This window comes from Zonotrichia albicollis, chromosome 3 (genome assembly GCF_047830755.1).
Source record: "Zonotrichia albicollis isolate bZonAlb1 chromosome 3, bZonAlb1.hap1, whole genome shotgun sequence".
Classification (NCBI taxonomy): domain Eukaryota; kingdom Metazoa; phylum Chordata; class Aves; order Passeriformes; family Passerellidae; genus Zonotrichia; species Zonotrichia albicollis.
This window is the reverse complement of record NC_133821.1, coordinates 33,299,055-33,322,842: the sequence shown is the minus strand read 5'-3', so window position 1 is coordinate 33,322,842 and position 23,788 is coordinate 33,299,055. Positions and strand designations below refer to the sequence as shown.

Genomic DNA, 23,788 nt, shown 5'->3' with positions numbered 1-23,788 from the left:
CAAGTATCCTAAGTACTAAGCAAATACTATTTGCATCTAGGAAATAAATTCTTATTTTTTATAATATTGTTTTGTACCTAAGGAGTAACTGAAGCCACGTCAGTATGGTTCTGTTCATACCTAAAGGACAGCAATTCTGCTTTGCTATGAAAAAAATAATATTTCATATATTTTATTACAAAACTTGAGCTTGAGTTTGGGGTTTTTTGGGGGTTTGGTTTGGCTTTTTTTTTTTTAAAGACAGGTAGGGAGTTCCCACTCTGCATCTTGGAAAGCTGAAGTATCATAACCAAGAGCTCAAAAGTCAAGCTCCCTTATTCATATTTTGGAGTATCTTACTGCCAGCACTTTCACAGTACTTTATTACTTAGACAAAAGCAAGAATGCAAAGTCTCCTTCAAAGGGCTTAGAAAAAGGTTCAGAGGTGTTAGAAAGTCTTCCAACAGCTTAGAAAAAGGTTCAGGAAAAAAATCTTTAAAATTTTTTTGAACCTTGAAAAACTTTTTGAGTTTCTCCATTCTGCCTTCTAATTTTAAAATTGTTCAGCCTCTCACAGGAATATCTTTGAGATATTCTTGGGAATTACTTGAATACAGATCCTCCTCTGTGTCCTAAACTTGCCTTCTGGAATTCATATAGCTGGTATAATATTTTAAAAAGTATTCAATAGGTTACATCTGTATTTGTCCAGCCCTGAAGAAGAATGATATTTCAATTTCTTTCCTTTTCTCCTCAGATGGGTCAATGTGACATAGAGGGCACTTGACCCCCTGCCTTTCACAGGCAAGGGAGTCACTCCAAGGATTAAGAACATACACATAAATGTACATCTGATCTTTAAATACAAGGTCAATCAAACTCTCTTCTCTTTCAGATACTATTAACTTTGAGAATATGAGACATTTTTCTTTCCAACTTAGGTTTCATTGAGTTTTAATTCTAATTTATTTTGATATAAAGGATTCCCTTCTTGAGTTCCATTTTTTGATAAAAGTTTTCTTAACATTTTCCCCCAGAATTTAAACTCTCCTTTCTTCCCAAGGTTTAGATGACATTATAAAAGGAATGCTGTTTCTTTAAAGCTGACACAGTGAGAAGGAGCAGGCTGTCTTAGATTGCAGGCCATTTCATTTCTCATAAGCATGCTATCATTAGCCACCTTTAGGAGAATGAACTGTATTGATTGGCTCAAATCAAACCTGTGACCTGGTGGCAGTATTAGCTGTTTGTTACAGAGCATCAGCTCATCATGAATCTTTCATTAGGCAGCAGGATCCGAGAAGCAGCTGCAGTCACACCACGCTTACTCTCTCGAGTGATGCCACCACAGAGCTCTCCCTTATTGGATCACAGCAATTACTGCCCTTACAGCACAGGTCCTGAAAGCCTTATCAAATTCCCTCCCAGCGATGGCAAGCTTACAAACAATCATGTGCTGTTTCTGGGTGAGGACATCACAAAATTACACCAGAATGCAGTAAACCCAAGCCATTTGCAATTAAACATGTGACCCTCGTTTCTGAGATGATACATCTTCATTTACAGCATATGAAGTCTTTTACAGAAATCCCAAATACATCAAATTAAGGTGTCTTAAAAAGTAGGTAGGTGAGTGCCAAATGACATTTCTGCCTGGGAGGAATGAAGCAGAACCTCTGGTATCTGGATTGCTGGCATCTCAGTGCTGTGATTTAAAGAGCCAGGAAAGAACTGCAGGCAAGCAGCAGGAGAAAGATGTGTCTGTTCCCAAAGACCTCAGCACTGCTGGAACTGAGCCCAAAAGGGAATATCAGTTGTTATTTTCAGCTCAACAGCACATCATGACAAGGTTGGGAGGAGCAAAAGTTGGAAATTGTGCACCTCTAACAATACATGCAAATATTGAAAAGATTAACATTTTAGTGCCTCTGAGTGAAGATCTTTTACATACTGCAACTGGCCTATAAATTCACAGATCCTGTATTTCCTCAGGTTTACAATATAAGGGTTGTGTGTCTAAGCTATTTTCTGCAGCCATATAAAAGCAGCATTAAAATCCGAACACAAGACCCATTAACCTCAGCAACCATTAAAATAAAAAGGCCTAGCAAAGGGCAAAATAACTCCCTATTTGAAGAGAACTTAAAGACCCATAATGCAGAAAGGTTCTTACTCATGCAGTTTAAAAATTATTCTGGCTAAATCACATTGATTTGATCAGGGATATGGAAAAGCAGCATGCACAGCACATCTGGACATAATGCAACCACCTCACTACTTGCCCCAGGCAAGGTGGTGAACCCCTTCTTGTCCCACAGGTGTTACAGCTCCTACAAACATCACCCACTCCCCTGGCAAGCCCAAGAGCTGTCCCCCATCAGGATGGCTGTGAAAGGACTGGCAGCCTACACAGAGTATCAAAATTAAGATTAAGACCTTTTCCCACATGGAAAAGACACATCCAAGACAGGCAGATTCAGGTAAAATACAGGACAGGTAAGTGTGGGCAATGCTCTTAGTTGTGGGTTCATCTCATCATGGGCAGTACAAAATGTCAGTATCTCACTTACTACACTAACTCCAATGGTCCAGAGTTTGGAATTCTCTCTTGAAAGTAATTTGAGCTTTAGGAAACTCAAGGGCCTCCTTTTTTATTATGCTGTTGACTTGGGCACTTAGTTTTATCTCCTCTTGTGTTCAGCAGGGAACATCTATCATTGCTCTCTCAAGTCCCTCCAGCCAAGCACACAATTGGCAGAACCAAAATAATACTACCCTAATTCATATTACATACTCCATAAGATTTTGCATTATAAAAATCAGTCCCTAGTCTCATACACCTGGGTTGTGATAACAGCAAAAACTGGCAAAGTGAGCTGACATAGATTTTTGCAAGAAGCAGATTCACTGTACAAATCTGGACTTGGTATTTATCATCAAAAAATCAGCCTTCACTCACCTCAAAATATTTCATCACGTTGAGGCTTTCCAGTGAGGAATATGAACCTTGAAAATATTTGAACTCTCATGGGCTGGTTTAGTTCATGCACTCCTGTTCTCTGGAGCTACCAGACAAATTTTGGTAAGATACAAGTACTATGAATAAAAAAAAAAGAAAGCACTGCTGAAAAATTTCTCAAATGTGAACATGCCATTCCTAAGGAAAAATTAAGACTCCTATGAGAGGAGGAAAATACATGAACACTTCCAAGAGAAAATGAAAAAGGACAAGATACGATTATGTATCTTTAGCTGCACATAGTACATACTAATTTTTTTAAATACTGAAGTTTTGTTTTTTCCAATAGAAAACTATGCATCTTTCATAGCCTTCCTGTGCATTTACATTACAGAATTTAACATTTTAGCAACAACAGTTGATTACAACAAATTTTCCAAATTCTAGCAATACAATTGTCAGGCTAACATGCCTTAGGCAAAACTGCAGGCCAACAGATAAGACTTCCTGGGTGACAGCCCTATGTCTTGACAAAATGCAGTAATCATAATGTTAATAAACCTAAAAGCCTAAATAATATTGAAACACACAAGTATGAAGAATTTTAAGCAGTGCAGCTATCTTAGAAGTTATCAGCATCCATGGGGCAAACGGTAACAACTGTGTCACACAAGTGTTTTGGTTGGGGAACTGAATATTCCAACTGAAACTGCAGAAATCCTTTAGGCAGCTATGTAAACACAATTCAGGGATACAGAGGTTAACAACCTTGAAAAGAATCTTTGCTCACCACAAATGGCTTGTTTCCAAGAAACCTCTGTATGACAGCTTTCCACTGCACCTTCCCCAAATACTGAATTCCTAACACAATTCCTAAAGTACAGACAATGTCAGTGGATGCTTCTAATCCAAGTTTTTATTGAATGTTGTTTAGTGAATGTTGATCTTTAAATCCAGAAGCTTCTTGCACAAGGAGGCCTTGAAAATAAAGACATAATAGCTGCACTTTTGTAAATGAAATTACTCTCAGGCTCTTGCTTGTTTGGCTGGAAAACAAAATTGAATGAAGCAGCTCATCTGCTTCACAACAAGATGACAAGAATTCCTTTCATACTAAGAAACATTTTACATTTCAAATGTCACGTTTTCTGACATCCAAAAAATCCTACCAGAATCCTCATTTCACCAATTCTAATTTCATCCATTTCTCCAACTGTTACTTCTCTTGTCATTCATTATTCCTTACCCCCAAATCACAAGTCCCTGTCTTACTGTTTTACATGGTGGCTTCTAACTTTCTTTGCTTGACCATCCTGAAATGCTCCAAGAAGTTAAAGTACATAAAATTAAATAAACTTAACAGAAACTAGATCTGTCATATATAAAGACACTCAGTTGAAAAATTCAAAATTATACTGAGGATATTCCTTGGAGTTTTGGAATAAACAGTGTGGCTTCATTAAAATATTAAGACACTGCAGTCAGAAATGCTCCTGTCTTGGATGTTAGACCTTACTTTGCTCAGAGAGTATCACTGGAATCATTCTGTTGAATTAATAACTACAGCTGAATACATTTACTGAATTTTGTCAGAAACCTGGCAGCAAGTTCACTGCAAAAAGGAAATCCTTTGGAAAGCCTGTGTAATGATATCTTTCTCAATATATAATCAGGGCAGGAAACAAAAAGTGTGACCAAAAACCCACTGGATTTCAGCTCATGTCAGAGAAGGACATGATTTATGCTTATATATGGATGACAGATTATCACATGAAGGGGATGGTAATTTATTTCTCATTTGATAGAGTGAATTTAATCTCACAAAACCTCAAAAAGTAGTCCAATAAAATTTTTGTATTTGATTCTGTTCAGAACTCTTATTTACAGACTTTCGTCTGCCTTTTTCGTGTTTATCAGAGAACAATCCCTTTCCAATTCTTTTCAGAAAATTCCAAACTCACAAAGGCTCAAACCAGAAATGAAACAAGGAGGAAAAATTAACTTATCTGAGAGAACTTCCATTAATTCACAGTTCTCATCAGATCAATACAACCAAATCTTGGGTTCCTAGACTTATCCAGCCTGATTACTGGCTTTAAAAATCTTATATGGGTGATGCAATACTTAAGTGTTGTAAAGGATTTAATTGTTAAGGACTGACAGAGCAGAGCATTTAAGCAAGTACGCCTGATGAAGTAAGCAACTAAATATGAGATGTGACTTCCATGAAGAAAGTCACTCTAGGAGAAGTTTAGCAGAGGTTTCTACAGCCTACTTTCAGACATACAGGATTAGAGGAGGAGGAATAACCCAGGGAAGGCAAAAATATATTTAATGTGTTATGCAATTAGGTAAAGCAGGGTATAAAAACCTAAAAACCTATTTAGTACATTCACCTATGAAAACCTGAAAACAGTTTTGTCAGGATCAGTAGCAACTGTATATGATATTAAGAGAGCAAGGCCTGATTGAAAATTCCCACATTGCATCTTATATGGTGAAGTACTGTGCTGCAGCCAGAGTAACTGAGGGTAACAGGACCTGATCCATTCATAGAACATTTTTCCACAGCCAGCCCAGAACATCAATTCATAGACAGAACATTTTTCCACAGGCATACATTACTAAACTGTATGATTGAATAGAGAAAATACTTCACAAGTACTAAAGGATGACAAAGCAGATATTTGGACTTTAGACACCAGCATTCCTTTGGAATCTGGACTGTTTAGCTTAGAACACATGGTATAAGGATGATTGGTAGTGAGAGGAATTACTGTGAACAAGTTTACACATATCTCATTCCAAAGCAGACTTTCTGCTTCATGAAACTTCAAGTTTAATGCCAAAACCCACCAAAATAATTCACAACCCTGAATCTGAATAATTACATTGATGCTAGCCTTGCCACAAAACCACGCAATTTCATTAACTGTACTATTTCAACACCAGAAATACATAGCCTGCATGTTTGTGTACGTTAGTTAGCACACATTTCCCAGACATCCACATCAGCAATTACAGTGATATCCTCTTAAAAGACTTGCAAGCGTGGATGAGCACTGCTCACATACAGTGAGCAAATCACACAGATCATGAAAGTAAATGTATTTCGGGGTTTTGGATTTTACCAAGAGCTTTTGGCACAGCATAACTCCATTCCATGCTGTTATTCCTGATCACAGATTTGAGCAAAACAAAACATGCTCTCATTTACATTTCAGTCTGTGGTACCCCATACCTAGGATAGAATTTCTCCATAAGCAACATTCACTCAGTAGAGCATTATTTACTAACCAAGAGTTGGAGAATGCATTAAGCAATTCCTATCCAATCAACAGTGTACTTTCCAAGGACTGTGGAATATATATTCTTCAGAGACTAAGAATTACCTACACAGTGAGTCACACAAAATCCCAATACTTGCTCTCTTTCCAAAAAGCCTTACTAGAACACAAGACTGAAAAATAAATACTTACTGTAAATGGCTGTTGGTTTTGTAATGTGCCCTGCCATCCTATAAATCAATCATTTATAAAAAATGTTTCATTTGCATATGACAATATGGGGCAACACCCACTACAATGAAATAAATCTATTATCTGTGCCAGGTAGTTTTTCATAACTTCCCTGTATTCTTTTTCTTCATTATAGAACTTTTGATTAGAAAGTCATATAGAAAATATTAAACTGGAAAATAAATCTAATTTACAACAAATAGGAAATATCAAATTCATTGGAATAGCAGTTAAGTTATAGACAAAAAATGATATTTTTATATGTATTCATACATCTGCATAAAATAAATTACTTATTAATAAACTGTATGATTTGTGTTCATCTAGAGCCCTACCTTGGTAAAGAATGGATACTGATATAGTGTTTTTTTAAAAAACAAATAATTTGTCAAGCAAAATATAGTGATTTTGACATTAGTTTGTGAAAAAACTGGCAGAAGAGATAGGGTTTTAGATTAGCATAGGCACACAAGGTGCATTACTGGATGGTTACCCTGAGCAGTTCTGTATATATTTTGAGATGTATTTGATTCAGCAGCTATACTTTATAACTATGAATAATGTATAACACATTGTGTTAAGAAAAATATTGAATCCTAAACTTATATCATCAGTGGAACAGAACGGCCTGTTTTCATGTGAAAAATTAACATTGTCAGCTAAAAGAGATGGCCATTTGAACAGCAACTAAAAGGAGAAGTGCAGCACTCTAGAAGGAAGATTTATCTGGGCAGGATTAATATTTGAAGAAAATGTCTGTTCAGCATTCACATCAATAAAAGAAGTGGCACTGTACATCCAGCACAGGGAACAAAAAGAATCCATAAATCCTATTTTCCCAGGACATAGTTATACTCATGCCAACAGGACCTCCCAGTGCATGGAGCCAAGAGGTAAAATAAGATTTTTGAGGATGGCCATGGATATAGATACTCGGCAATGAAGGGAAGAGAGAGACCACCTTGACATGGGAAACTGCACTCCATCAGCTCCCAGAAGAGCATTCTCATGAAGCCAAACTGCTGAGTGCATTTGACTTTTTTTGAGACTTTGATAGGTATATTTAGATTAAATGATACCTAGACTAGAAAACTTCAGGTCACTTAGAATTCTAACAAGCCTCTTTTTCTACTATAAATAGTGAGGTTCAAATTCTTATCTGTTGGGAATAAGTGAATTTAAGAGTGTAACTAAATCCCTTATGAATTTAAGTCAAGCACTAAACATGAATTCAATATGGCCCATTTCTGTTTTACATCCTGTACTGCTTGGTATGTCACTGCCCTACCAAAAAACATCACAGAGCTATCTCTGGTTGATCCACACATGACTAAATCTGGGTATGTGCAAAAAGAATTCTGTAATTAGAATGTCCAGAATTACACAAGATGCATGCATCATAAGGTCCTTCTAAAGTTACTTTACATCCTCCTGTGTACATCATCGTTTAGAATTTTAAAAGCATAGATTGCAACTGACTTACTTTCTGGTTTCATGCAAGATGTGTTCATACTGGCATACCATTTTTTTTCATAAGAAAAAGCTTTTATACTCCTTTAGCCTGAGTGGCTTTTATCCTACACCAACAGAAACAATAAAATCAAAGAGAAACAGAAGTTTCTCCAAGAGCTGTCCTCATAAAGGAAAGAATTATGTTAACTCACAGTAATTATAAATGCAGTCATAACACTGGCTGCAATGTAAGACATGCCTGTTCTAGCTTTGGAATAATTTCCTGGGATACTTGCAGAGATCTAGGTGGGGCAGCACAGAGCACAGGGATGACTGGCAAAATGGTCTATTTTGGGCAGTGGGAAGCTCAATGGAATTGAAAGCTTTACAACAACAGTACTTTACAACAAAAATACAATTTGAATCCTTACACAAGATTAACAAATCAAATGCACAACTACACTTCTTCTTAGTCTTCAACATGCTTGGATGATCAGCGCCCTCACTTCCCTAGGTTTTGCCTTTATGTTTACTGGAATTAATACTTTCATTCTTCAAAAGGCCCATACATGGATAAAACTGGAATTTCCAATCAACCGTTACTATTTGATCCAAGATACACAATCTCCTTCAGGCTCCTTTGAAATTCAGTATTAGATTTGATTTTGTTGTAATCTTAGCTCAAGTTGCAAGTTAAATATTGACATTAGTTTCCTATCTATGCATTTAGAAAAACCCCAACAGCATAGCTTGATATGACACTGGAAAATTAAATGACAGGTAAAGGTCAATTCACACAACTTGTCAGTTGCTCACACCACAAATTCCTGCTTACAGCACTCATATGCTATTCGAGTTTCACAGATATTCACAATTCCTAGCACCTCTCCAGAATAAACAATCCTCTAATAATTCTAAGAATCCACTAATAATAACTAAGACAGCAGCAAAATCCACTGTAATAAAAAGAATCAGGAAATGTGCACCTGAGTCCACCCTGCCACACAAAAATGAGTGGATTTCTTGTAGAGACACATTATCTTACCACCGCCTTTGCATTGTGGTGACTCTTTGAGCTAACAGGAGGACACGAGTTACACAGCAGGAAAAACCCCAGTGCCATGCTCTGGAGTCACAGTGATTTTCCTTACTGTGTGATTTCTCTCAACACCTACAGACTCTCACACCAACTCAGATCCGCTGCTCTTCCATGCCAGCAGTGATAGAACAACGTAAGGGAAGTGGCCTGTGCCTCCCTCAGTGAGGGTCAGGGCCATGACAACCATCAGCACAACTCAGGGCAGCCCTCCAAATTCCCCAGTGTTACTCCTGATGCAGTCCTTATAAATTATTCCAGGAGAGCTGGCCATAAAGCCATTCCAGGCTGTCTGCACATAAAAGCATTCTGACTGCTCAAATGACTCCTGTGCTCAGGCCATGTGCAGGGGCCAGGAATGCAGAGATGTTGTAGTGGCTATGAAAAAAGGAGGAACGGTGCACAGGGAGGAAGACAAAACCTTTTTGCTCTCTTGCCTCATGTGCAGATATCAGGGGACAAAGCAGAAAAAAACCACTCCTAGATGTAGAATTGGTATAGGATTATGCTTCCATGTTAATAAAACAAACAAAAAACCCAGAACATTTCCCCCTCTATTATGGTTATTAGCTATTTCTTTTTTTCCTCAGGTAGGAAATGAGACTTTAAGCAAGAAAAACACTGATACTTAAGGTAAAAGAAGATCCATCAGAAAATTTTCCTTCTAGAAACTCAATCTGTAAGTAGAGACATCAGTACAATATTCTAAGACATGCTTTGTTATCTAATTGCCTCTTAAAGTGACATTACTGTGCAGAACAAAAATGCACTCTACAATCTACTTCAATACATTTCTTTTCCTAAGCCTAAAGACAACAGCAACATTAATCAAAGAGATAGTAAGTAATTCTGCTACAGAAAAAGTAGCTCATCTTTCCTAAGAGATATAATGATTCCTTATACTGACTTTTATCTGTATCCTATCCTGACCTGTTTTCTATTCCATCATGTGGAATTACTGAGGGATGCACATAGCAAAATGTAAGAAACAGCAGAAGACACCTCATAGAGCAAGAAACTCTGAAAAGGAAAAAAAATGGTACTCTGATCATGTTCATAATTCTTCTTTATATGATTTTCAAAACACACTTTATGTATCCTGACAATCACAGACTGTTTAGGAGGTACGAACATTACCAAACCTGCACGAACCCTCAAAGTGACAGTGCTTTGCAATGATACAAGTGGGTGACCAAGACTATATTGTGCATGTTGTAAACAAATTTTAAGGTAATTTAGGTAATGAATTAGTAAGGTAACCTAAAAACACACGACAAGCTGACACTTTATCTCCTCAGTAAGACAATACCGTCCAGCAAATACCTGTTAGACGTTTTCAACTTTGTCCAATGTTACATGACATTAATATACAAGAAGTGATAGACATTTTGCTCCTAAAATAAGAAGTAACACTGTAGCATGGGTACCTCCCCCATATTTCAAAACTAAGAAAGGAACACTACAGGTTACTGCTTTGCTTTGCTACAGTTCACTGTTTCCAGTAGGTTTTGAAGGTGTTCTTTGAACAGGCAGTGCTCTCTCACAGCAGTGCTGTAGGGTATTTCCTGAAGCAGGTGGAAGCAGGAGAAGCCAAATGAGTGTTCCTTTCTGCAAAAACCGAGTCACAGCTACAAACCTTTACGCAACAAGGGCCCCGCCCTTTGTGCCCTCCCGCTCCCAGGCTGCAGCAACCTTCGGCAGGCTGCAAGTCGAAAGTCGTGTTGAGAAACCAAACAATGAAATCAGCAACTTTTGTAACAGGTCACATGAACCTGTGATCATGACTTTGAGAAAGTTCTAAGTTTAGCAAACGTTGCATCTACTATTCTAATAATGAGACAAGGAGGTCTTGTTTACAGGGTTTATTTATAATACTGTGTAGGATTGGTGGGTTCAGCCTGAAAATAAAAATGAGGTATTACTGGGAACTGACTAACAGTGCCAACGGCCACTAATGGTTCTCCATTATTATGTGTGGGCTCATAGTAGGAACAGCCGGGAATTAATCAACACAGGCTTGTTATGTCATACAGTGACCAACTAACCCAAGTCAATGGAGAGATTTGTGCTGCTTTCTATTGCACTTGGATCAAACAAGCCACAATGCAAAACAACCCAACCCCAAACCCATTGATATCAAACCCTTGGGTGCGTGCTAAATGAGTACAACTGAAGTTCCCAAACGGACACATCGTCTGCGAACAGCCAGATCCCCAGACTGGGGAGCACTCACAAATAGAGTTAATTGCCAGTAAATCTGGCAGCTGTTTCAGCTTTATGTAGGTCAGAGTTTATAGAGCCAGGCTTTGCAAACAGTTCTAGAAATTCTTGTCACTGTTAGAGACCTGTTAATGAATCTGCTAACACCTATGGTCTATTCACCCAACAAACTGATGCTGTTTACACACTCTTGCCTTTCTGCAAAGGGTTAACACCACCAAATAGAGGGGAAAAATGTATGAACAAACCTAAAGAAGCAGCAGCCTGAAGCCTTTGCTAAATGAACACACCCTCTGTGCAGCTGGACTGCACTGACAGAGCTATACAAGCACCTAAATGCCAACTGCAGTTTGAAGTACTCTATCTCTATTTCAAGCTGTAATTACATTTTTATGGTCAGTTTATATTCTTACCAAATTTAGCTAAATGGAATAGGGTGAGACTATTGTACATGTTTAGAAAATGATGGAGGCAAAGAACCAGCACTTGCCAGTTTCAAAAATGTTTACATTTATACAATGCAACACGAGCTTTTATATTGTCTGTATATTCCAACTGTGCCTCAAAGGCCCAAACCAGACACACTGTCGTGACATATGGCTACCATGAACTTACTTTCAACTTTGGGATCTCTCCATGTGCACAATGAGATGGAATAGGCATCCACAGCACACTTCAGAAAAGGACTGATTGGATTTCCAGTGTCAGATGTAATGAGGGCTCTTCACAGACCACAAAGCTTTTGAGAAAAGCTATCTGAAGATACCAAAAAGGGTACAGGTAGCTTTCAACGTGTTCTCTGTGTATTGTTTCATACAATGAAAACAAAAGGAGAACAAAAGGAGGGGTTGAAAATATTTCTTCCTCTGTGTGACTTCTCTCCTTTTATTTACTTCAATTCTGGGAGAAATGCTCTTTGATAAATCTAAGTTCAGCAAAACCAGGCAAAGACCACATGAGTCCTCTTCCCAATCCTATAGACACCAAAACTCCTGCGACTGAATGATTCAAGAGTTAATGATACAACACATGAAAGGGACAGTTTACAGGAATGAACTGTCCAAATTGTAGGTCTTACTAACAATATCATCATAATAAAATATTAGTTAAAAAATGCTAGAGAACACAATTAACCAGAAACTGCCAAGTTCATCCTTGAGAAACATTGACCCTGTGTGTGTATGTGTGTGTCTGTGCCTGTGTGCATGTGTGTGAAGTATCAAAGTAAACAACTCCAAGTAACATTCCTTGCTGCTCTTCTTAGAAATTATATAAATCTATACTTATGGCATTTAACACATTCCAATACCACTATGTCCCACCTCTGCCCTGGCCTTGTGTAGAACGTTCACAAGGGGAGAAGAGACTAAGATTGAGGACACAGGTTATCTCTACTTGGAGGGTTTGCAGGGAGCAATTACTGGGACAGTGAAAGTTTTATAACAGGAAGGTACTCCTGAATCAATGCAACTAAGTGTGGAACACTTCCACAACACTAATTGTTTTTCAGTCCTAGAATCACTGTTACCCATCATCAACTACTTGCTGACAGCCTCTTGTGTGCTCAGTGAGAATGGATATGGAAATCAAGATTTAACCAAGCCTTTAAAACAATTGCTGAAAATAATTTTAGAAGAGTCCTTATTTGTGTTAAAGATCTAAATCAAACTTGATTTATTTTCTTTTACACAGAGGGTCATTCTATTCTGTATCTAGATTTTCATTGCAGCACTCAATGCTCACTTAATGTACAAGATTGCAGATTCTTGTCCACTTGGAAATAGCAAAATAACACTTAGAACACACATTTCCTCAATACACAATCAGGAATACTGATTTAAAAAATGTGTTACCTCCTTTTATGGTTCAAATGCACTATAAAAAGGTTCCCATGAAACATCTGGTTTGTATTCACACCAGTTTGGTTTAAATACATATGTCAACAGATAATCCTCATATTCCAAGTCAAGTGAAAACAGACCTTTTCAGCAAATTCAGCCTCACCTGAATTCATTCTGAAATAAGTGATAACTTCTACTTTATTTGGTGGAGAAAATCATCCCCTAGTGCTAAAACTTTCAATGAACTTCAAAATCTTACCTTGAATAATCAATTCTTACCTCATCCTCTTATCACTATCTCAGTGACAAAGGAATATATGATAAGGGATCATTAAGTAAACAAGCCTGTGCCTTTTTAGATTTGAAATTCTATTTTTCAGAGAACTGACAACAAGCATAAAAATTAATCATAATAACTCTTATTACAGATGCACTCTTACTTTCAACAGCTGAAAACAGTTTCTTCTCAGTGCAAAATGACTTAGCATTTAAACACAACAGCAACCATGAAACAACAAAACTCTGCAGCACTTCTCAAGAAGCAAAAGGATAAAACCTAGCTTCCTTCATCTGCATTTTCAAGCCCTTACAAAGATTGCAGTAAAGACAGCATAACCCAGGAGGTAGGAAGAGTAGAGTACTCACTGTAACCAGAGCTATTAAAAGCAACCTGAATCAGAGAAGTTAAAGCAAAATCAGAGTTAGTTTCAAGTCATCTGTTTAGTGTACTAGAAAAGTTTAAAAAATCAGTTTTTTTCCAGATTACAAAGGACCTTTAGGACATAAGCTACCATAACAAGTTATTTTAATTAATCTTTCTAAAATAGGCATATAAATAATATGAAAATTAAATCGAAGTTTTTTGTAGAGTTTTGAGTAACATTCAAGCACTATGCCACTCAATCCTTAAAAATAATTTCATTTTTGTAACACAAATTTAAAAGCCAAAAAAATCAACTTATAATTAGGCATGTGGCAGCATCAAAATGCTTTTTCAAAAGTAATTTAGTGACGTTACTGGGATGGGGCAGGAACCAAGCTTTTGCAGGAAATCTCTCAGTTCCAGAAAGTATGCCAAATTAGACAGAAGCTAATTAGAAAGGTTTAGAACACCTTGTTTTTACAACAACTCAGACATAACAATCAATCTGTGTGAAGAAAGGAAACCAAGAAGGAGAAAACTGTGCCACCTAAAACCCTCCACACCCAGTTGTGCATCATTTCAGTTAGCAAGAAATGTCACTGAGCTCCACAGGGACAGGGTCATGCCCCACTTGCAAAACAACTTTACCTTACCTTCATTGCTTCTAAATGTACGGCAGAAAGAAGATACCATCTCAGAACCATTCAATTGAAAATATTTTTTAAGGTCCAAACATGTAGAAAAGTCAATAAAATTAAATTCTCATAGGGCAACTTCTGATAACCTTTAAATTTATTGCCATGACACGTGTTCATGCATTGGTTTTGCCTCTGCTGTGCTTTCAACTGAATGAGCAACAGATTTAGGAATTCTGCTAAGTACTGTGTTCACTAGAGAAATGTTCCACAGTGCACAGTGCCCCATTGTTTATGGAAGTTTCAAAATGGTAATCATGATCTCCTGAGTTCATTTTCAACATCTCACATTTGATTAGGCATTCCAAGGCAAAAGACAAATTCCCAAGAATTTACTAACCTAAACAGTTACAAAAACAGGAGCCTTTGGGGAAAACAATGAGGTTTTTGCTTGTTTTAAACTTCTTTACACAACTGTGATTGCTTGCAAAATGTATTTCTCATTGTGATTTACAGTATACCACAGATGTTTCTTTGTGAACTTTATTAAGTTATCCACGTTTTTTAAATAACAGCTGAACACCAGAGTCCCAGTCCACTGACAGTCCTAGATAAACGCAAGTAACACTCCAGAGCAAACAGAAAAAAAAAAAAAAAAAGACCCAGTGGATACAGAGGAAGCAACAAGAAGTTTTGGAAGAAACAAACAGAAGAGAACAAAAGTTTCAAAGAGCCTGAGCTGCTGCATCAAGGAGATTTACGTGAAACATTTTGACTTTACCCTCCTGGAAACTTTGATCTAAGGGTGGAGAGTGAGGTGGGTGAGGACAGGAAGGATTAGAAGGGAGAACAGAGGGCTTAATCTATTTCTGAATTTTGAAAGCCATATTAATGTAAGTTTTCAAGTTGCACTGTGGGTACGCAGCAGTGGCAATAACAAAAAGTTCATAAATTCTGTAATTCATCCTGTCATGACAAACATTACCAGGTTACAATCCTGCACTGACCTTAAGCACAGGTTAGGTTAAGTGACAAAATGTCAATTAGAAATTAACAGACTTTTGAAATATTTTCATATTACATAAAAAGCCATGATGGCCTCATTATATGAATTAAACTGATTAAATCCCAGTAACCATCAGAAAAATCTTTAGAGTTGAATGCTTTAAACTCTTACCAAGATTTAAGAGAGAAATAAAAAGGCACCTTTTTTGCTAAGATACCCAAATTTTCAATCATGTAATAAATGCCACAAACAGAATAAATACATTAGTGACACTACTAGACCACAGTAGAATCTGTGAAAACTACCTTGTTTCAGTTCATTAAGATGCTGCAATGGCTGCTCTGCAGAAAGCAGTCAATGGTCAAAAGAAACAGGTGACACCTTTGATGTGCAATTTCTAATTCTCTCAGGTATTTACATGATTAACAGCCTTAACATTATGCTCACCACGTTGCCCTGGTGGGCATGATACACCTCCTTGTCTTTGTCAGAAAGCATTGAAAAACTTACCCCATAAATTTCTTGCTCACATCTTTACTCTTCTACCTGAAAAGAGGAGTCATCATCATCACTGACAGTTCTGCTTTCCTCAGAGAAAGGAAGTTATCATCCAAGGAATGAGATAAAGTAATTCCTTTATTTCTCAAAAAGCCATGAATTCTTTATTTTGGTGCTGCTAGAAACACAGGAGACTCCCATGAAGAGTGACAGGATACTGACTTAGTGCCTATGCCTAAGGGCTGTTCATAATTAACAAGGGCTGTTCATAATTAACAGCAGAACTGCACATACTTTTTTAAAATCTTTTTTTAAACATCAATGTTCTCATGTACCTTCACCATCCAGATTATCCCTTCTTCTACAAAACTTCTAGAAAAACTTCTGTCATGTCCCTTCTTGACTGCATTTCCCTCATTAGCTGCAGAGCAGTGTAATAAATAGCTCTAAGGGTAACTGCCATTCCCCACCTTGCATAATGTAAGCACCTAATGAGAAAATGGGATCTCAAATACATTTCAGATGCATCACGCCTCCTCCAGAATGAAAAAGCCACACTGCAAGAACCAACTTGACATTCAGCCCTGGATCATACCACAAGGAAATCCTCGGGATTGTGAAGGAGAATAGCGTGTTCAAGTCACAGAAGAAACTCCCAATTAATTTTTTGAGAACTCCCACAAAACAGGAGTGCAACACTGCCAAATCTCCTCTACAGCCACAGGAAAGGTACAATTATCATTTAGCAACAAAACAGCAACTCCTCCAGGCAGAGCTAAATCACAAACTGAGCTAAATCACAATCATACTGAGAAACAGAAATCACTCCTCCTTTCACTCTGCCCTCAGGCTTATAATTAAAGGGAACTCAAGAGAGATCCTCTTTATTTTTATTCCTTGAAAACAAAGAGCCCTGTTGAGTCAGGGAATCCAGCTTCCACCAGAAACTTCTTCTAGTCTGCCCTGAAGAATGGTTTCCAGACATAGAAGGCAACAGAAAAATATGGTGCCTTTTTAAAAATAACATCAATAGATCCCTGTTAAATGCCTAAGAATTCAGCCTTAATTATGCTGAAAAGCTAGATGTTTTCAGATAAAAGGGAGACTGACACTTAGAAGTGAAGAGGGGCCATCACGGAACTTGAACAGTTGTTAATTATTACCTGTAAGAAAGCAAAGGGCTGACAGGAAGACAAAATTAGGTGCCAAATTCATGTTTCTGCTGAAACCACAGTTTTTAAGTGTCCACCTGGGTTAAAAAAGTTAAGCTCTGAGCTTGTTTTGGAGGTGCTCTATTAGTCCACTTGGACTGCTTTGTGAAAACATTCTGCTAGCAGGCCATTTCTGTCCTTCAGCCTGTGGGAGCCATCCCATGCCTGCTGCTGCTTGGGTTCATCCCAATAACTTCAATCAGGACACTCAGCACAGTGAGCAAACACCTCCCATTGTGGGATGAGAACCAGCAGAATCCACAGCTCTGCATCGAGGGCATTTCTGATGCAAGCCTCCCACCCAGACTGACACTGCCCAGGGCTCACAGACTTCCTGGAAGGTTCTTTCTGATAGGAGGCACCACCTCAAAGCCATGAAGGGCACATGGAAAATTCCAGGAAAGCTTCACTTCAAAGCACAGGCCTTTTTTTTTTTCTAGGTTAAGAAGATTATTTAACTATTTTGCAGGGAGGTTCTAGCATAGGCTAGTGCTCTACTGCAGAAATGTACACTCAGTACAGGCTTTCTCTGCAGGTTACAGTAAGCTTTGAAATTTTATTCTGGTGGCTCACTCAGAAACCTGTTTTATTGTCAGCATACAGTCATCCAGGTGACTAAACAGTGAAGTAAGCATTGCAAATTCCCTCCTCAGAGGAGATGCTGTGTAATCTCCAGACAGCACATCCAGGGCTGCTCTGCTGCACTTCAAGCAGTTATCTGTGCAACTACACCTTTATGGCTCCAAACACAGCTCTGTTTGACAGGTGTGTCCCTAGCAGCATGTAACCAGGAACACCTCAGTGGAAAACTAGCAGCTATTACATTTCTAGAAGCTAATGAATAATCCAGGTTTTTGACAGAGAACACTATTTTAAGAACAGCACAAATCTACTGATATGATTTTCCAGAATGTCTTTTTTAAGGCAGCTGAAGGAGAAAGGTTTGTGCTCCTGAAAGCTTGCCCACTTCTCTCTGAATGACTCAATCTAATAAAAGACACAGCCTCTCTCTAATAAGCACACCATCCTCCCTTGGAATGCTCTGGGACAGCACAATTCTGCTCAGGTTTGCATGCACCATGACATTGCTACTCTGCACAACAAAGCCCTTCAAATGCCACACTCAACCTTCACACACAGATGCCACAATACCACAAAGGGTATAAAAGGACTGCTAACTTTGAACTGTGCACTGGCACACAGAAAGGGCTGAACCTCCACTTTCTTAAATGTTCCAGTCAAGACTTTGGCTAAGCCTACTCAAAACCACTTGGGAATAATCCCAAATTAACTATTTGGTGAAGCTCTAGAATGAAAATATCCCTGATTTAGATTTAGTTCGGTCTATATTTATTTCAACACTTATCTTTCAAATAAAAAAAACCCCAAACTTAAGGGTGGGAGCACACTGATGCAGACACATCAGCCCTATGGGGACAGAACCTGGCACACTCAGTTCTGCCTTCTGGAAACTTCAACTGACTTTACAGCTCCTCTCCAAGGACCTTTATTTGGTGTTTTATTTGGTGCTTATTGTGCAACTCTCAGTGAACTTTTTCTAGATCTTTCACATGCTCACAGTGACTAGTGTACCAGAAATTACTTGTTGATGATGATGGTGTTCCTTGTTTCACGTGGTCCACCACATTTTCTTTGAACATGAACAGTTTGGGAAGATGCTGCCTCAAATTAGAGACCTATTTGCTGTCTGGTCTGTCTAGAGAAAGCAACAGCTTTGGGAGACAGAGTCAGTCACTGACTTTTATGAACAATTTCACAAAAAAAACCCAACTAAACCAACCAACCACAAACCACAACCCCCCCTACCCCCATTCAGAAGGGATCAAAGAGGACCCAGCAGCTTTTTCATACCCAGTAGCGAAATACAAAGAGTTACAGTAAACGGTATGTAAGCCTTGCCTACCAAACATTACTATTAAAAGCTTACACGTGGCCCAGTACCCTTTCACATTATCTGATTTTTAGAAAAAAGACGAGGCCGGCTCCAGCAGGGGACTGTAAACAATGCCAGGCTTCAGCCTTTCACAGAGCCCATGACCACAAAGGCTGTGAACATCCTCGGCTGCTCTGGAGGGTGAGTGGCACAGAAATGAGCCAGCATGCTTTCAACATTCTAGAGAGAAGCTGCTGCTGTCATTGCCGCAGTTGAGAGAGCCACCGTAATATCAATGGCATCCTTGACACGGCACTTATGTAACAATTAATTGTGGGGAATGTCGTGTTCCAGCGGGCGCAGGAAGCATTCCCCGGGGGAAGGCATTGCTTGTGTGTTCAGGGAGCGCCGGGCAGGCTCAGGAGCAGCCGGCGGTGCTGTTTGCCCTCGCACGGAGTTATCCCTTCCCTGAGCACGGAGTTATCCCTTCCCTGAGCACCCCCTGGCTCGTGCCGAGGAAAGGCGAATCCCCGGCACGGCTCAAGAACGCCCTCGCTGTTTCAAGTGCCGTCAGTCGCGGGGCGCTGCCGGCGGGCGCACGCCGAGGCCGGGCTGGAGCCAGGGCTCAGGTTCGGGCTCCCGCCCTCAGCGCCGCCATCCTGAGGGGGCGGCTGAGCCCTGCACGTGACGTGACGCCGCAGGCCCGACAGCGCTGCATGACGTCACCGCGCCCGTCTTCCCACCGGCGACGCCTATAAATAGCCGCGCAGGCGCGCGCCCGCGCCGTGACGTCACGGCGGGCGCGGCCCCGCCCCGGCCGGCGGGCACGGCGCTGCCCGCGCTCGCTCACCTTCTATTTATATCGCGCCTTTGTTGCCGGGCCCGCCCCGCCGCACCGAGCGAGAGAGGCAGCGAGGGAGGGATGGCGTGGTGACGCCACCGCTTCCCGGAACGGCGACGCGGCCACTGGAATGCGCGCGGGGCTGCGCTGCCTTAAAGGGGCAGCGCGGGGCGGCCCCGCCCGGGGGGCGGCGCTGACAGACGGGCGCAGCTGCGGCGTCGGGGGGGCCCGCACGCCCCGCACCGCCCGCTCGCGCTGTCCCGCACCCCGCGGGCCGTGCCCGGCGCCCCGGGTGGGCCCGCCCCGGCTCTCGGCCGACGTGATGCTCCCGAGGGTGCTCCGGAGCCCTTCTCTCCATCACCGCTCCCGCCTCTGCTTACCCCGGATCGTGGCGGGCACGGGGAGAAGGGAAGCGCCGGGTCCTGCCCCGGCGCGCACATACAGCGTGTGGCCGCCTCCGTGGGGCAAACCACAAACACACATCGCTAATAAAGCCATGCTGGTTTACAGAGAAAGAACCCCTCGGTGTATTTCCTGAACGTTCCCACGCGAAACGCGAGAGAACCAAATACTACAAGTGGAGGCTTTCTGGTGATGTTAGGCATGAACTGTTTTACATAATAAAACACAATTTTTTTATTATCCTCCTCAGCCAGGAGCCGAGGGCTTCAAACTACAGGTGTTGTCCATAGTAGGTTATCTCTGGGTCGGGGATGTGCTCTGAAATAAAGCCCCTCACTCATTATAAGGTCGAGATGATGCTGTACCATCATATTTAGATCATGGCTCGCAGGGAAATCTGGGGGGTACTTAGTCACCTATGGCATGACCTTATATTCCCACTCAATTTAGTAACAACAGTTGGTTTCTTTTAGGACATGTGAGATTTAATTTATTAACAGTTTCTGGATAAGTGGAGGGAACTCAAAAAAGGCATGAGATGAGAGCTCAGCAGATGAAGGGGAAGTGCTCAGAGGGATGGAGCTCCCAGAGAAATGTAAGTCTTGTCTCCCTCTCAAATAGAACATTAATGGAAATGCAGTCACTTACCGATAAGAGATTTTTATTCCGTTGCCCTAGGTGATTTATTTTTTCCCGTCTAAAATTATATGGTTATGATTTTCAATTCAGCTGTTGCCTTTTGCTTGCTTTTTATTGTATAGCACAGTGAAATCTGTCAGAATGCTTGAACTCTTGTGTTCTGAGAATGATGTTTCAGCCATCTGGGGGAAAAAAATCTTTCCCTTTGCATTGAGGTGGTATATCCTATTCATCAGGATGGCACGTGCAAATATTGATATATGTTTGAGCATGTAAAATCCTGGTAGGCAAATACCAAAGTGTTGTTTGTAGTGGAACTTACATGTTCTAGAAAGAAAGAAGTGCTGCAGCTTAGCCCTGAGACAGCCAGTGTGTCACAGATGTTTGTCCCCTTGTCTTTAAACTCTGGAACAAATTCTGCTCTCGTTGGCCATTTGTCTGCTTTAAGCTGGGAGGAGATATGTTACAAGAACTTTTAGCTTGTTGAAGGACTTCTGGCTTTTTGCAATATGATCCAAACATGAGCTGAAGTGGTGGTTTTTTGTTTTGTTTTGTTTTTTTTCCCTAGCTGATCATTAGCATTAACTAAAGCAAGAAAGAGGTAAAAATAATAAAATATCAGAGGAGGTTGTCTCTGAAATGCAATCTAATTAAGATGTCAATTTAAATAAATCACTTACTGCCATTGAAATTAAATAATGAATGTGAAAAGCTGTTTATCTATGAAAGAGATCTGAAGTTTTCTTGAAAAAGTAATTGTTTAAAAATTCAGTATTTTTCATTCTTGCTCTTATAAATAATCAGGCAGGGCATTCTCTTACCAATTTTATGTTTCAGTGAATCTAAGTTTGATTGTCACTTAAGCTTCTCTGTGAGTAATTATTATCCCAGTTTCATGTCACTCATTAAATGAAAGTTGTTTTTTCCCCTAAATCCCCTAACCTACTTCTGTCATGCCAACAGGAGCATTCAGAAACTGGCACTGAGGTGCAGCTCTGATAAAAGTTTTCTGTTTCCCTATGACTCATTTGACATTAACATAATTATGCTACAGGAGTCAAAGTGATTTTCCAACTATGAGTAATGCACAGCACCAGACCGAATGTTTACAGGACACCGAGGCATATCAGCCAGCTGAAGTAACCAGCTGCTGATAACAGCTGAAGTAAGTTGGGGAATTAAAAAGCCTTCTAGCACAATTGCCCTCCTTTGGCACTCGGTGTCCTGCGGGCTGGGAGGTGTCTGTGCCCCGCGGGGAAGGATCCAGAAGCAGGGCTGCACCCGTGGGCAGTTCACACAACAAGTTCTTCATAGTTCTCTTCCCACTTGCATATTTATGGCAGAGTCGTGCTCAAAGGGGAGCAGTGATCTTTTCAAGAAGCGGCTGTATTTACCAGAGTTCCTTTCAAAACACAAGTGACACACATCCTCTCAGCCAGGAAAACAAGATCAAAATGAAACAGCAACAACCCAAAAAATGAGATCATCTCACAAGTGCTTTGAACCATGTGTATGGGAATAGCACAAAAGAAGAAAACCAATAAGGAAAAGGCAAAATTGGGTACTGTTACCACAATGAGATATCTTTTCTCTGTAATTAAAGTATCTGTGCAGGTTATTGATAAAAAGTACAGAGAAGAATTACAATGAATATGTTCTGGATTAATAGCAGAAACAGTAACTACAGATTGTGTTAGCTATATGAAAAAAACCCTAAAAATAAAACAAAATCTTAGTGGTCAAGACATGTTTCAAGTATTTCCTGAAATTTTTAGAAATTACTGACTTCTCAGGATTTTAAAAAGTAATTTGAGAAATAGGTTAATTTTTTTTTCTTGGTTTGTTTCCACACAAGTAGATTCTTGATGGAAACTGGGTCACTTTGTATTTATAAGTTTGTCAAGTTTGGCTGCATATCCTTCTGATGAGGCCTAATTCAGAATGTGCTGAGCACCCAGGACATCACTAGTTCAGTCTGTCCCGTGAGGATTAGCTGTGAAGGTGGAAAGCTAATTTTGAAATACCAACTCAAACCCACTACAATTTGCTAGAGTACTACAGTGGAAAATAACCCGTTAACAACTTCCTTATAAAATACACAGCAATACAAGCAGGGGAAAGGGTCAAATGCAGAAAACAGTGCTGATAGCAGAATTGTTAGTAGAAAGAATGTATTCCAGGAGACATATCTGAAGAATTCAGAAAAAAATTGCACGTCACACTGCATTCTTTATTTCACAAGAAAATCTGCTGAGGTCAGATGCTTGGCATGCTCTGATTATCATCACTGACTCTTGAGCTGGATGAGGACCAGAAATAGGGAAAAAAATTTTTCATGGCTGAGGAAAGTTGGAGGAGGAAAGGTTTGCCACAGTACCTTGTGCTTACAAATTCCCCATTTGCCAGGAGAGTCAGGACTTGGAGGTTTTCTGTTTTTTCTGCTATGGTTTTCATGCTGCATGACGATGGGCAGACTCTAAATCTGTTTCCTTCAGTTTGACCAACTCTTACTTACTAAGGGATGGCTTCGTGGAGATGGCATTCCAGCTGCTACTACAGTGACCAGCATGAATGTATTTAACAATGTTGATAAAATCAGACAGCAGAACCCAAACAAAACATAAACAGACCAATCCATGCCCTATCAACAGAAATAAATTCTCACAGCAAAATTTAGCAGTCTTAAATTTAATCTGATTTGCTATAAGCTCACCCAGGACTGCAGTTTTATAACTACAAACATCCACCTCCATAGCATGCAGTGCCACTGGATTTTCATCTGCTTTTGCCACTTTTAATTACCAATATCCCTAACTATCAAAGCTCAGCCCTCAACTCAGGTGGCTAAAATGCATTCCAGTATTACCAGAGCAGGTTCTTGTACTTCAGGTGTTATTCCTTAGAGTAACACAACAGGAGATATTTGTAACACAGTTCTGATCAGCTCCATACCT

General features: G+C 39.8%; 1 long non-coding RNA gene across 3 annotated transcripts in view; it reads right to left on the bottom strand.

Annotated features, from left to right (window-relative positions):
* The window catches only part of LOC113458741 (uncharacterized), a 56,016-nt gene extending 36,030 nt beyond the window's left edge, over positions 1-19,986 (bottom strand). Inside the window, exon 1 of one of the 3 annotated variants that reach the window (XR_012579460.1) lies at positions 19,803-19,986. This is a non-coding gene — a long non-coding RNA (uncharacterized LOC113458741). The remainder of the gene's footprint in view (positions 1-19,802) is intronic. The other 2 variants (XR_012579461.1, XR_003379273.2) reach the window with 2 other exon arrangements.
* Positions 19,987-23,788: the final 3,802 nt, after the last annotated feature.